Here is a 15,496-nt window from a genome sequence, read left to right as displayed (position 1 = left end):
CCCTGGGCTTCCCTGGTGGCGCAGTGGTTGAGAATTTGCCTGCCAATGCAGGGGATACAGGTTCGAGCCCTGGTCTGGGAGGATCCCACATGCCGTGGAGCAACTAGGCTCGTGAGCCATAATTACTGAGCCTGCGCGTCTGGAGCCTGTGCTCTGCAGCAAGAGAGGCCGCGATAGTGAGAGGCCCGCACACCGCGATGAAGAGTGAACCCCGCTTGCCGCAACTAGAGAAAGCCCTCGCACAGAAACGAAGACCCAACACAGCCAAAAATAAATAAATAAATAAATAAATAAAATGTGCCCTGTGCATTCCTATTCCCTGTATTTACTTATGTTGGTCTAGATTTGAGTTATATTCACTCTTCTCTCTCCTCTGCTTGTTTAAATTGGATCCTTCACAACATTTCTGAAAGACTTCCAGTTCAGTTACAGACCCAGTCTTCAGTTATCATGCCTCCAAATTACAGGCATACCTTGTTTTATCATGCTTTACGTTACTGCATTTTACAGATTCTGCGTTTTTTACAAATTAAGGTTTTGTGGCAACCCTGCGTCAAGCAACTCTCTTGGCACCATTTTTCTAACAGCATCCGCTCACTTCGCGTCTCTATCACATTTTGCCACTTCTTGCAATATTTCAAACCTTTTCATTATTATTATATTTGTTATGGTGATCTGTGATCAGTGATCTTTAGTGTTACTATTGTAACTGTTTTGGGGCAAAGAATTGCACCCATATAAGACAGGGAACTCAATAGATAAAGGTGTTCTAACTGCTCCACTGACTGGCTATTCCCCATCTCTTCACCTCTTCTGTGGCCTCCCTGTTCCCTGAGACATATCGATATGGAAACTAGGCCAGCTAATAACCCTACAGTGGCCACTAAGTGTTCAAGTGAAAGGAAGAATCACGTCTCTCCCTTTAAATCAGAAGCTAGAAGCTTAGTGAGGAAGGCATGTCAAAAGTCAAGACAAGCCAAAATCTAGGCCACTAGTGCCCGTTAGTCAAGTTGTAAATGCAAAGGAAAACTTCTTGAAGGAAATCTAAAGTGCTACTCCAGCGAACACACAGATGATAAGAAAGAGAAACAGCCTTATTGCTGATGTGGAGAAAGTTGTAGTGGTCTGGATAGACGATCAAACTAGCCACAACATTCCCTCAAGCCAAAGCCTAATCCAGAGCAAGGCCCTACTCTCTTCAGTATTATGAAAGTTGAGAGAGGTGAGGTAGGTGCAGAGAAAAGTTTGAAGCTAGCAGAGGTTGTTACATGAGGTTTAGGGGAGGAATCATCTCCATGACATAGAAGTGCGGGGTAAAGCAGCAAGTGCTGATGTAGAAGCTACAGCAAGTTATCCAGAAGATCTAGCTAAGATCATTAATGAAGGTGGCCACACTAAACAATAGATTTTCAGTGTAGACAGTATAGTCTTCTACTGGAAGAAGATAACATCTAGGACTTTCATAGCTAGAGAGGAAAAGTCAATGCCTGGCTTCAAAGCATCCAAGGACAGGCTGATTCTCTTGTTAGGGGCTAATGCAGCTGGTGACTTGAAGTTGAAGCCAATGCTCATTTACCATGCCCCAAATCCTAGGGTACTTAAGAATTATGCTAAATCTACTCTGCCTGTGCTCTATAAATGGAAAAACAAAGCTTGGATGACAGCACATCTGTTTACAACATGGTTTCTTGAATATTTTAAGCACACTGCTGAGGCCTACAGCTCAGAAAAGAAGCTTCTTTTCAAAATGGTATGGTTCATTGATAATGCATTTGGTCACCCAAGAGCTCTGATGGAGATGTACAATGAGATTCATGTTGTTTTCATGCTGCTAACACAACATCCATTCTGCAGCCTACGGATCAAGGAATAATTTTGACTTTCAAGTCTTATTATTTAAGAAATACACTGTGTAAGGCTATAGCTGCCATAGACACTGATTCCTCTGATGGATTTGGGCAAAGTAAATTGAAAACCTTCTGGAAAGGAGTCACTACATACATGCCATTAAAAACATTCGTGATTCATGAGAAGAGGTCAAAATATCAATATTAACAGGAATTTGGAAGAAGGTGATCCCAACCCTCATGGAAGATTTCATTGGAGGAAGTAAATGCAGAGGTGGTGTAAATAGCAAGAGAACTAGAATTAGAAGTGGAATCTGAAGATGTGACTGAGATGCTGCAAGTTCATGATAAAACTTGAGCAGATGAGGAGTTGCTTCTTATGGATGAGCAAAGAAGGTGGCTTCTTGAGATGGAATCTGTTCCTGCTGAAGATGCTGTGAAGATTGTTGAAATGACAGCAAAGGATTTAGAATATTACATAAACTTAGTTGATAAAACAGAGTCAGGGTTTGAGAGGATTGACTCTAATTTTGAAAGAAGTTCTGGGGGTAAAATGCTATCAAACAGCATTGATGCTACAGAGAAATCGTTCATGAAAGGAAGAGTCAATTGATGCAGCAAACTTCATGGTTGTCTTAATTTAAGGAATTGCCACTGCCACCACAGCCTTCGGCAGCCACCACCCTGCTCAGTCAGCACCATCTACATCGAGGCATACCCTCCAACATCAAAAAGATTATGACTTGCTGAAGGCTCAGATGATGATTAGCATTTTTTTAGCAATAAAGTATTTTTATATTAAGGTATGTACATTGTTTTTCAAGACATAATGCTATTGCACACTTAATAGACTACAGTATAGTGTAAACATAACTTTTATATGTGCTGGGGAACCAAAAAATTCATGTGACTTGCTTTATTGTGATATTTGCTTTATTACGGTGCTTTGGAACTGAACCCGCGATATCTCTGAGGTATGGCTGTATTTATAATGGGTAATATTTATTGTGTACTTACTCTTGCCAGACTCAATACTAAGCATTTTATGTATGTTATCATATTTAATTCTTAAAACAACTTTGTGGTAGTTACAATTATTAAATCCATTTTACAGATGAGGAAACTGAGGCATAGACAGGTTAGGTAACTTGCCTAGAGTCACAAAGGTGGAGTGAGATGTAACAGGGACTCAAGCCCATTCTCTCTGTTCACAAAGCCCTTAACCAGGACACCCTGTTTATTCCTTTGAATTCCTGTAGTTCCTTTGGCTGTGTCACTTGGGTGCAGCAATTTAGTTTATGTATCATTATTTATTTTGCTCTTATATATGTCCTAAATTTCCTATTCAGTTGTAAACTTTTTATGGTTACATACTTTTGCCATAGAAATGCTTTTTATATCCTCTGTGTGAATCTCAGTGATAACAAATGATAGGCCTTCAATGAAGTTTGTTAAATGTATCAGTTGTTCAGGATTGCTTTGGGGTTAATTAATTACTTAATGGAGATTCTTTTTGCATGCAAAGCTGAGAGGCACCTTCTTTGTAATTTATCTCAGATAACTCTTGCCACATGTTGAATATCACTCTTCTTTAATATGCTTCTTTTTATGGCAGTTTATTTAGGAAGTTGTTAAGTGACAACACTCCTTCAGAACTCCATAGAATTCCATTTGTAATTATTATTATTTTAAAAAATTTATTTATTAATTAATTTTTATCTGCGTTGGGTCTTCATTGCTGTGTGTGGGCTTTCTCTAGTTGCAGCGAGCAGGGGCTACTCTTCGTTGTGGTGCGTGGGCTTCTCATTGCAGTAGCTTCTCTCGTTGCGGAGCACGGGCTCTAGACGTGCAGGCTTCAGTAGTTGTGGCCTGTGGGCTCTAGAGCACAGGCTCAGTAGTTGTGGCGCACAGGCTTAGTTGCTCCGCGGCATGTGGGATCTTCCTGGACCAGGGCTTGAACCCGTGTCCCCTGCATTGGCAGGCGGATTCTTAACCACTGCGCCACCAGGGAAGTCCATCCATTTGTAATTATGAAGAACTAATATGCATGGAAATTTCCAGAAGTGGGCTTGATTTTCTTGGCCCTTTTTCAGTCAGGTGAAACTTCTTAAGGGAGCCTGGATTCTGTCTCATCACTTTTCCTCAGGTAAAAATTTCAAGTCTTTATAGTTACTTTTGAAAATTGCAGGGCAATTTGCAACAATGGCAAAGCAGCCAGTCTTCAATAGAACCTCGAGCGTGGCTTAGGTTATTGCCCTTCCATTCTTACATAGACTTACAGAGTTCAATCGTATCTCTCTTCCCAGTCACTGACTCTGTCTAAAGAAGAGAAAAAGACTACAATGCCATCAAGATGATGATAATACTCAGCAATTTATATCCCCTTCATTTCCCCACATATTTTAGAGCTATCCATTTCCCAGCATTCCCAAGGCCAGTTGTGCTGGGAACTGAGATGAAGTCAGATTTTCTCCATTCAAAAAGAACAAAGTAGAATTAAAGATGTATATCTAGATCATGGCATCCCAACCCAAGATAATAATACTTAAGGACATTTATAGTTTTTACAAAGGATGAAATAAAATTGTCACTACAAAATTTATTTTCATTTACTTAAATTATGAATAGAACTACATTTACAAACAGAATTTATAGAAGGTAATTGCTATGACATTAAACAAAACTAATGGTTTTGGATTCTTTGACCAATATTCAGGTTTAGAAAAATCTTTGCAGACCACTTGTACATTTATTTCTAATTGCTGACCTACAGCAATTTGCAGTGTAGAGCTTGCAATGGTTATAAATACATATGTTTTTATTGTTTCATATACACTCTACGTACTGTCAAGAAGGGTTTGAGGTGATGTACAATAAAAGTACAAGAATAATAAGTCTAAGACACAACTCATTGCAAGGTAAAAATTATGGGAAATGGGATCATAAATGTGACTCTTGGTTAGGAATGTGTTTGGTTAAAATTAAAAGAAAATGTGACAGACAATGGCTTAAACAAGAAAGAAGTTTGTTTTTCTGAAACAAAAAAAAGTTCTGGAGCCCAGGGCAGCCCCGTAATGCCCTCAGCCGCCTAGGCTGCTTCCATCTTGCTGCTCTACTCTCCCTAGACTGTGGCTTTCAATCTCACGGATGCAAGATGCTGGCTCCTCCTCAGGTGTCATGACTGTGCTCCAGGCAGGGGAGAGGGACAGAGGAAAAAGGCCATATGGGCACACCAGCAGAATTTTCACCTTTTAAATAGCTTCCCTAGAAGCCATACCTAGTTACTTCTGCTTAGATCTCATTTGCTAAAACTTGGTCACAACACCACAGAGGGATGTAGATTAGGTGCGTGTTTGTAGCTGAATACTTTGCCACATTGAACAAAAGGGATTTGTTTTGTTTTGTAAAGGTAGAAGGGAAAAACGGATATGAAAATATAACTCACAATGTTTGCTACAGTAACTGATTTTAAAAAGAGGTATATCTAAAATCTACATGTTCAAGTAAGTGTTTTTAGAAAAAAATTTAAAATTACACAAGAAAAACACGTGTTACTTTAAAACAAGATTTTCTTGTTATATATCAATTATACCTCAATAAATTTTTTTCCAATGTTGATAGGCATAATTTTTTTTAAAAGACTTCTTAGTCAAATTAGTTTGGGAATCCATAATTAAGCAGCAAAGAGCTGATAACATAATAGAAATATGCTTTGTAAATCTCCAGGGTGGAGAATAGGATGAAGTAGTTCCTAAACATTTTTGGCCACAGAACTCTTTTGTTGGTTTATTTTTAAGACTAGTATAAAAGGGATCTCAATTTGAGAAATGCTGAGTAGAATTTTATCTTGTGACTGACCAAAAGAAATTCCTTGTATCTCAGCTGTATCCAAAAGCTTTAGTTAAACCTATCCTTAGGGTATTTTTTTTATGAATAATTTTACCAAAAGGAATTCCAAAGATGTTTCGAGCAACAGCAAATTCATTGGAATCCTCCCCTTCACACACACACGCATACACACGCAGGGTTTTTTTCCTTAAAAAACCAGCCGTATTAATTTCTATCTTCTTGTTCTGAATTATTATTATTTTTAATAGCACATACCCCGTCATTAACTCTTTCATCAAAGATCTCTATGTATTAAGCTCCTACAGGGGTCATAAACAGAGCAATACTAACTTCCTAAAGAAAGGGCGGTGACTTACAGACTGATCTATGATTCCTACACTGCCCCTCCCATCTCCTACCCCCATTCTACAGAGAGTTGTTCATGTGGTTTGTGTTTACTGTCTGGGGGAGCAGGTTGTCCGCAAATGCATAGGTGAGATTGAAATATTGAATGGAAAAAGAATAGTTGAATAAAAAGTGCCTCAGGGATTTGGGGAGACTAGAACCAAGGTCCTGGCACCCAAGGCAGTTAGTAATTAAACCAACAGTTAAACCAACATTTATCCAGTGTTCCCTTTATTCCTGGCATTTGTGAGACTCCTGGATGCAAAGAAACAAAACAATTCCTTCACTTTAAAATCCTTTTGGGAACAAATTGTATCTCTTTTGCTCAGGTTATAAACTTAGCTCCTGGCATTTTTAAGCATTCAGTAGTTGCTCTTATTGAATTAAAGAATGGATGAAAAGACAAAGTCCCTGCTCTCAAGTTCAGTTTAGAAATTGTGTGGTTTTTTTCCTGGACATATATTTGTGAAGATCAGTATTATATCAAGAATGACTTTGGCTGCGCTGCACTGCTTGTGAGATCTTAGCTCCCTGGCCAGGGACCAAACTCGCGCCCTCCACAGTGGAAGTGCAGAGTCCTAACCACTGGAAGGCCAGGGAATTCCCAAGAATGACTTTAATACAAGATGAAAATATGTAAAGAGCATTTAAGTACTAGTGTGTCCAGGACTGCATCAGAGTGGTTTTCACTTTTGCTCCCAATACATGTATCTTCTATTTACTTTGTTACTTTTTAAAAATTTAATTAATTAATTAATTAATTTTTGGCTGCATTGGGTCTTTGTTGCTGTGTGCAGGCTTTCTCTAGTTATGGCAAGCAGGGGCTGCTCTTTGTTGCGGTGCGTGGGCTTCTCATTGCGATGGCTTCTCTTGTTGCGGAGCACGGGCTCTAGGCGTGCAGGCTTCAGTAATTGTGGCACACGGGCTCAGTAGTTGTGGCTCGTGGGCTCTAGAGCACGGGCTCAGTAGTTGTGGTGCATGGGCTTTGTTGCTCCACGGCATGTCGAGTCTTCCTGGACCAGAGCTCGAACCGATGTCCCCTGCATTGGCAGGTGGATTCTTAACCACTGCAGCACCAGGGAGGTCCCTACTTTGTTACTTTTAAATTTCAAACTGTAGTAATATAAAAAAATCTAAGTAAAAAGGGAAATAATGTACCCTTTATCCCACAATCTCAAAAAACTGAGTAGAAATTTGTTTACAAAAAGTATAATCAATGAAAACAACTGAATGTCCTACAGAGAGAGAAGAGAGAAGGCAAAGAAATAAGGCAGAGGAATTTAGAAACCAAGAAAGAGAAATCAAAATCTCTAGGGGCGGCTTCCCTGGTGGCACAGTGGTTGAGAATCTGCCTGCCAATGCAGGGGACACGGGTTCGAGCCCTGGTCTGGGAAGATCCCACATGCCGCGGAGCAACTGGGCCCATGAGCCACAATTGCTGAGCCTGCGTGTCTGGAGCCTGTGCTCCGCAACAAGAGAGACAGCGATAGTGAGAGGCCCGCACACCGCGATGAAGAGTGGTCCACGCTTGCCGCAACTAGAGAAAGCCCTCGCACAGAAACGAAGACCCAACACAGCCATAAATAAATAAATAAATAAATAAATAAAATTAAAAAAAAATCTCTAGGGGCTTTGGACTCTAGACTAGAAGTTGTGGGTTTTTAGTTTTTATTTTTTTGATGGGTCTATGCTATTACTCAATAGAGAAGGTAGTCATAGAGAAGGTCGGGTTTTTTCCCCCATCTCATGTCTTGGTGGATGTTAACTAGGAACCTCAAACCCCCTGCATCTTGCTTCCAGCTGCTCTTGCCTCCTTCTTGAACTCCTTGCTCAATCGTCCCCTCACATGAGTATTTCGAGGAGTATCCGTGAGTATCTTTCATGTGACACAAATCAATCTAGGAGCCCACCTGTTGGTCTCTGCCTCTCTGAAGCAGCACAGCTTTCTGTATGGGATGAAAAAAATGCAATTCAAAATTTGACATCACCAGCTCCAAAAGCATTAGCAAAAAGAGAAATAAAGTTGTACAGTAATAAGAAAATATAATGCCCCTGTTCCTGTTCTTCTTAGGTGATAAGCAATTAGTTTGCTTTCTGAGACTCTTGATGTGACAGGAGCCTGAGACAAGCAGGCCCCTTAGTTTGCTAACTGAAGCTGTCAGTTGGGAAGGATGTTCTGTTTGACAGTTGATTAGGGGTTAAATGAACTGAAAATATCAGTAGTTTTTGCTGCTTTTCCATTTATTGTAATAGCAATTATCTACATTTTCCCTTGTCAGTTCTAAAGACTAGATTTAAACAATTATCCACGTAAGAAAAACTGATTTTGAATGGCAAAAGGGCAACTAGGATTTGAAACCACTAGCTCTTTGAAGAATGAGACTCTTATCTGAAAATTGGCTAAGGCGGCTAACTCTTGAAAGATGCCTTTAAAGATCTGCTAGAACCAAACAATACAGTTCTGAAAAAAATATTTAATGCATAGTTATCTAGCTCATTCTTAATTATTCAGCCTAACATTATGAATTCTTTCCGAGTCAATTAGTTTATATATTTATTGAGCACCTACTATGTGTGAGTCACTATTCTAGTTGTTAGAGATATAGGAATGAACAAAGCAGATGAAAGGCTCAGTCCTTATGGATACATTTCTTTGAGCAGAAATAGCCAGCAAACAGATAAACAAGAAAATATTTAGTGTGCCAGGTAGTGTTTCATTGAGAAAAATAAAGCAGGGTAGCAGGAAAGGGTGAAGGAATGAGGATGGTGAAAGTTGGTATTTGATTAAGGACCTAAAGAAAATGAAGGAATGAGACATGGGGCTCTCTGGAGAATGACTGCTGAAGTAGAGGGAACAGCAAGTGCAGCAGGTGCAAAGGCCCTGAGGTGGGAGCATGTTTGGCAGGTCTGAGGAACAGCAAGGAGGCAAGTACAAATGAGTGGTGTAAGCCAACCAGAGAGTGGTAAGTGATGAGGTCAAAGCAGTAGCTGGGGTCCAGACCATGCAGGGTCTTGTGGAACATGGTAAGGAATTCAGTTTTTCTTTCAACTGAGATGGAAAATCATTGGAGAATTTTAAGATGAGAAATGATGTGATCTATGTGTTTTAACGTGATAACTTTGGCTGCTCTATTAAAAATAAACTGAAAGGGAGAAAGATGAAATTATAGAGGCAAGTTATGGGGCTGTTGAGTGAACCATGGTGAAAGACAAGGGTGGCTTGGACCAGGTGGGAGGGTACCGAGAATGAGCAGAAACTGGATGTATTTCACAGGTAGAACTGACAGAACTTGCTGATATATTGGATGTGGGTCAGGAAACAAATAGAGTAGTCAATATTACCTTTGAGGTTTGGGGCCTTACTGAGATGGGGGAAAACTATATGAGCAGCAGGGTGGGATGGAGAGTGGGATTGGTGCTGGGGAAGAGCAAGGGTTCAGATTGAGACATATTACATTTGAGATGCTATTAGGCATCCAAGTGAAACATTAAGTAGGTAGTTGGATATATGAGACTACAGTTCAAGGATGAGGTCTGGGCTGAAGATAAAAATTTTGTAGTCATCAGTGCGTAAATAGCATTAAAGTCATTAGGCAGGATGAGATCACCCAGGATGAGTATGGAAAGGGAAGTCTGAGCCCTGAGCCTGAGCCACTTCAAAGTTTTTAGCACCATTATGGAGTGGATTTATAAATTTTGACAAATGTCTTGATCTCTGTGTTTCTCAATTTCTAATATCATATTGTCCAATAAAAATATAATGTGAGCCACAAAAGAAGGCCACATAGGTAACTTAAAATATTTTAGTAGGCACATTAAGAGAAGTTAAAAAATTGAAATTAATAGTTTTAATAATATTTAAATAACACAATGTGATAGGCAGATTAATGGCCCCAAGGAAGTGCAAGATCCCTGAAATGTGAATATGTGTGTTACATGGCAAAGGGATTTTGTGATGTGAGTAAGGTTAAGGACTTTGGGATGAGGTTAGTATGTTGAATTATCCAGGTGGGCCCAATTTAATCACATGAGTCCTTGGAAACAGAGAACCTTTCCCTGACTGCGGTCAGAGAGATGGGAAGAAGGAGGAAGGGTAAGAGAGGAGATACTGCTACATGGAGCAAGGGGGCCACCAGCCAAGGAATGCGGGCAACCACTACAAGCTGGAAAAGGCAAGGATATGGACTCTCACTTAGAGCCTCCAGAAGAAATCAGCTCTGCCACAATGTCGATTTTAGCCCAATGAGACCCATTTCTTACAAGGACACCAGTCAGATTGGATTAGGGCCCACCCTAATGGCTCATTTGAACTTAATCACCTCTTTAAATCTATATCTCCAAATACAGTCACATTCTGACTGGGAGTTAGGGCTTCAAGCTATGAATTTTGGGGAGGACACAATTCAGTCCATAACAGGACCCCACTTCAGTCCAGTCTGCCTGAAACTCCCAACCAAAGAATTAGCACTTATTTCAGAGTAAGTATTGAATAAATATGTAGAGGTGGTATATCTCTTCCTAAAGAGCTCCTGGTGAAGTAAGAGAATCTTTTCATGGTAAAAATGCCGGCTTGGGTGATGGGTCCTGGGGGTTGGGAGGCAGAAGAGGCCGTGTGGCTTCTTCCTGGCCATGGGACACATGCAGGGATCATCCCGGCTAGAGGCAAAGCCAGAGTTAATGAGTCACTCAGCCCGTAAATTACTGCCCCGAGCCTGCCTAATTTGGGTCACTTGAGTCTGAGTTCTGGCTCTGAGAAAACAGCAGTGCAGATTTTAGGGAAATGTAAGAAAATGAGGCAACTGTGACACTGACAGGAGATTAGTCAAGGACCGATTGTCCCATCCTTTTTATAATTTATAAATCATCTGACTGTCTCACATTTGCTGGAGGAAGCAGTGCTTCAATATTCTGAAATATGTTCATTTTCCCTTGAATTAAAAAAAAAAAATCTTCAATATGTTCAAGGAAAATGGTGAGTCTTTCAGGCATCATTACTCTAAAGATTATGGTTGTTTGCCTAACGGTCGGAGGCATGTGGGGCTCGTGGGTGGCTGGAAGAACACAGGACTAAGGAGCTAAGCCTGAGAACCTAGGCTGTGCTTCACAGAGACAGTGCACTGGGAACAAAATGTCACATCTCTCTCCTTCCCCAAGTTGCCTGAGTGCCTCCACAGCCTTCCTTCCCTTCCCACGTCACTCACCAACCTGCCAGATCGTGTCAGGGAATTTCAGGTGGAGGGGACAGCATCAGTGAAGGTGTGGATCTGGAAGAGCGGGTGGATTTGTTCAGGGAATTGTGTAGCTGGGATATGGGGCGGGGCTGGCAGAGGGGCGTGGTTAATATCTGGAGACAGCTTTGAATGCCACACTGAAGGATTTAAATTTAAGTCTATAGGGAAGAGAAAACAGGGGAGGGTTTTTTTTTCTTTTTTTAAATTAATTAATTAATTAATTAATTTTCGGCTGTGTTGGGTCTTCGTTTCTGCGCGAGGGCTTTCTCTAGTTGCGGCAAGTGGGGGCCACTCTTCCTCGCGGTGCGCGGGCCTCTCACTATCGCGGCCTCTCTTGTTGGGAGCACAGGCTCCAGACGCGCAGGCTCAGTAGTTGTGGCTCACGGGCCTAGTTGCTCCGCGGCATGTGGGATCTTCCCAGACCAGGGCTCGAACCCGTGTCCCCTGCATTGGCAGGCAGATTCTCAACCGCTGAGCCACCAGGGAAGCCCCAGGGGAGGTTTTTAAGAAGCAGAGTGATGTGACTTGAAGCTAGTCCGCAAACTACAGCCATTTGTATCTGTCTGGTCTGTGAACTACAAAAGGTTTTTACATTTTTAGTATATGGGCTGCCGAAGCAAGTGCAAAGGGTTTTACATCTTTAAAGGGTTGGAAAGAAAGGAGGGATGGATGATTGTCAGACAGCCAGAAGAAGAGAAGATGCCGCAAAGAACATATTGCCCACAAAGCTCCCCAGAAGCTTGTTTTACAGATGAAGTTTACTGACACTGAGCTAGATTCAGAAAGACCATAACTACCTTTTATTGAATGCTTATTTTATACCAGGTTTTAATATCAATTATCTTTTATTTGCAGAATTAGGTGGCTTGTCCAGGGCTATGTAGCTTAGTGATTGGAGCAGGATTTGAACCCAGGCTGCCAGCTCTCAGGGCGGTGCTTTGTCCGGTCTGCAGTGAGAGCTGGAGCGGGTGAGGCTGGATGTTGGGAGGGATTGTTGTGAGGCTTCTGGGACACTGATGGTGAGATAAGATGCAAGCCTGAACGAGGGGTTTAAAGAAACAGGGAGGGACCGGAGAGACTCCCCAGCTCTCAGAGTCCCTGGATTTGATGGTGAAGGTGAGAACGAGGAAAGAGTCCCATCTGAACCCTCCTCGTCCTGGGCCTTCTCTTCCTTGAGATTCTCTCCTGCTGTCCTTTCTTTTCAGGCTCTTTGCCAACGTTTTACTCCTGCCATTGATTTTCTTTAGCCAAGCTGCCTGGAGTAGTGAGGAGGGCAGTGGCCCTGGAATGGAAAGACTCATATTCCAGCTCTGGACCTTTTATCACCGAGGCAACATGACCCTCTACAGCTGTCAGACATTCGAAGCATGATGACCACAGCTGGGAAGGCTGTGGGAAAACTGGAGCACATAACACCAGTAGCAGTGCATTTTGGTGGGAAATTCCAGAGACCAAATTGGAAAATTCTGGAAACTTATCTTGAGAAAATAGATAATAGTAGATTAATAGCATAATAAATAAATAAAATCTCCACTAAAGTATCGCTGCAATGTTATTTATATAAGAAACAAATTAGTAACAACTTAAACATCTGCTATGAGGGAAATGGTCAAATACAGTTTTGTTTGTCTATCTGAAGAAAAGTCAGGTGGCCGTTAAAAATAAGAATTCCAGACTATGTGGCGACAAGAAAAAAATCTTGTGTTTCACGTTAAGTGAAAGAAGTTGATACTAAATTCTATACAATCACCATTTAAAGGGTGATTGTATATATGGACCAAGGCAGTCAGTCCATTTGTAAAAACAAGAAAGGTATGTAGAGTGAATTTTTCCTATTTCCCTTTCTTCCTGTTAAGTTTCTATAATAATAACAAATTCTTTTTACAAATTCAGGAATCTAAAGTTGTGTTCATATCTCAGTGCTTTCCAAAAGAGGCTGCTTAAAATATATAGCAGTTGACTGGTTTTCCTGGCAATAAGTAGGAAGGTGAAAACGGATGTTTTCAGGTGGTTGAAAGGTGGTGCATACTTTCAAAATTTCCTTCCTGATAGTGCTTTTGGCCAAAAGGAAAAATGACTAGGCTACTGCCGTGGCTGAGTTTGTACCTTCAGCTTCCCTCCTCTTGGGGCAGAGGCGAACCAGGGCCAAAGAGTAGATGCACGTTGTTTTTGTCTGCTTAGTACCACTTTTCTTCCTTGGTAAGAGCACTCCGATTTTCCTTTGAGTAACTATCCTTGCTCCATCTCTGTGGCTCTTGGGCTGGGACAAGACCTAGGCTTGGCCAAAGTGAACACTGCATCATGTGGCCACAGTGGTTATTTTAAGGAGGAGGGCATGTGCCCCAAGCATGTAAGTCAGGTCTGGGAACTTTAGCGATGTAATTGTGAAAGTGGCACTCTCTGCAAGCGTGCTAAGCTGGAAGAATAGAAGTTTGGAGGTGCTAGGGGCCATCATGGAGACACTGGAACTTGACAGTGAAGTAATACTGGGAACAGAGTTGGACAGGGGTGGGGCGGGGGAGGAGGGAGAAAGAGAATGATGACATTGTTTGTGACCCTTGATCCAGCTGTTTCTGAATGGAATCATAACTTGAACTTCCTGGCTAGATGAGCCAATAGTTCCTCTCTCTGTCTCTGTCTCTCTTTGTCTTTCTCTCTCTCCCTCCCCTGGATCCCTTTCCCTCCCTCCCTTTTTCTCCTTAATCCAGCTTGAATTGGGTTCCTTCCACAGGCAACTCAAAAAATCCTGCCTATAAAGGATGTCACCTCTTTGCTGCACTCCCAGGCCAGAGGAGGTAGGAAAGTGACCGAACTAAAGTGGACAGCTGAGAAGGAAGTGAGCCCTGACTTGTTCAGTACAAAATCCTTTTTAACCTTGTGTGTGCTCTGGCGAGGGCAAGTCCATTTTGCACAGGGAAAAAGCCTTTGCTGGCAAGATGGTTACTGTCAAAGAAGAAGGATGAGTGTGGGAACTTTGGGGATATGTATTGGTTGGGGAGGGGGAAGGAATCAGTATGGCTGAAATGCAGACTTTAAAATGCAGGTAACTTACAGGCAGCCTCAGAACTTAGATCACACAAAAATCATCAGCAGGTTTGCATGGTGCTTTTATTACTGCTCCCTCTTGATGGTTCCTCCAGCATAATTATTATTCTGTATGCTTTGGAAAATTTCTTTGTACATTTAGTATCAGGCTATTTCTCATTTTTATTTTCCTGCTTTTTTTACCTTCTTATTCCAAAGTCACCGTCTGACTGTTTTACAGTAAAGATTTGTGTGCAGCTTAAATCAGTTGCTACACATCAAAGAGTCCTGTGCATATGTAATAAAGTTGTGTTGCAGGGAGCGGGTAACGGCAATCACGGTTGGAATTTTCAAATCTGTATTAGTCAACTCTCTGCATAAATGGAAGAATGTGATTTCTTGCACCTGTTTCATCAGGTGTGGCTCGGATAAGAACACCTGAATCCTACAGGGAAGAAACCAGAGCATTTAGAAAGTCTGTGAAGCTGCTAAAGGTTTCCTAATGTTATGGACTGAATGTTTATGTCCCCCTGAAATTCTTATGTTGAAATCCTAACACTTAAACTGATTGTATTAGAAGGTGGCATGGGGGGCTTTGGGAGTGATTAGGTTACAAGGGTGAAACTCTCATGGATGGGATTGTGCCCTGATAAAAGAGACCCCAGAGACAGCTCACTTGTCCCTTCCCCCGTGTGAGGACACAGCAAGAAGACCACCTCCCACCAGACACTCAATCTGCTAGTGGCTTGATCTTGGACGTCCCAGCCTTCAGAACTGTGAGAAATAAATATATGTTGTTTAAGTCACCCCGTCTATGGTGTTCTTGTTTATAGCAGCCTGAATGGACTGAGACACCTAAAGTATTGGTCATTTGCCTGCTTTTTCTCCACCCTCATTCCCACCTTTCTGTGCTGGCTATGTACGCGGTGGCCGGCTCTAAGACACAGCAGGCTATTTCCCGGACTCCCTCCCCAGCTGACTCTGATGAGGTTATGCTGGCGGGAGGCCCTGGTTGAGCTGGAAGGGAGGAGAGGAGGAGAAGGGGTTCTCTTCCTGTTTCTCCCTTCTGTTGGCTTTCCTCTAGCAAGAGTGAACTGCTGCTTCTGGAGAGGGTCTTCTGGCAGTTCCAGGACCTCCAACGGGGAGCCTCTTTGTTGGTCC

This window comes from Balaenoptera musculus, chromosome 10 (genome assembly GCF_009873245.2).
Source record: "Balaenoptera musculus isolate JJ_BM4_2016_0621 chromosome 10, mBalMus1.pri.v3, whole genome shotgun sequence".
Taxonomy (NCBI): Eukaryota; Metazoa; Chordata; class Mammalia; order Artiodactyla; family Balaenopteridae; genus Balaenoptera; species Balaenoptera musculus.
This window is presented reverse-complemented; position numbering follows the sequence as displayed.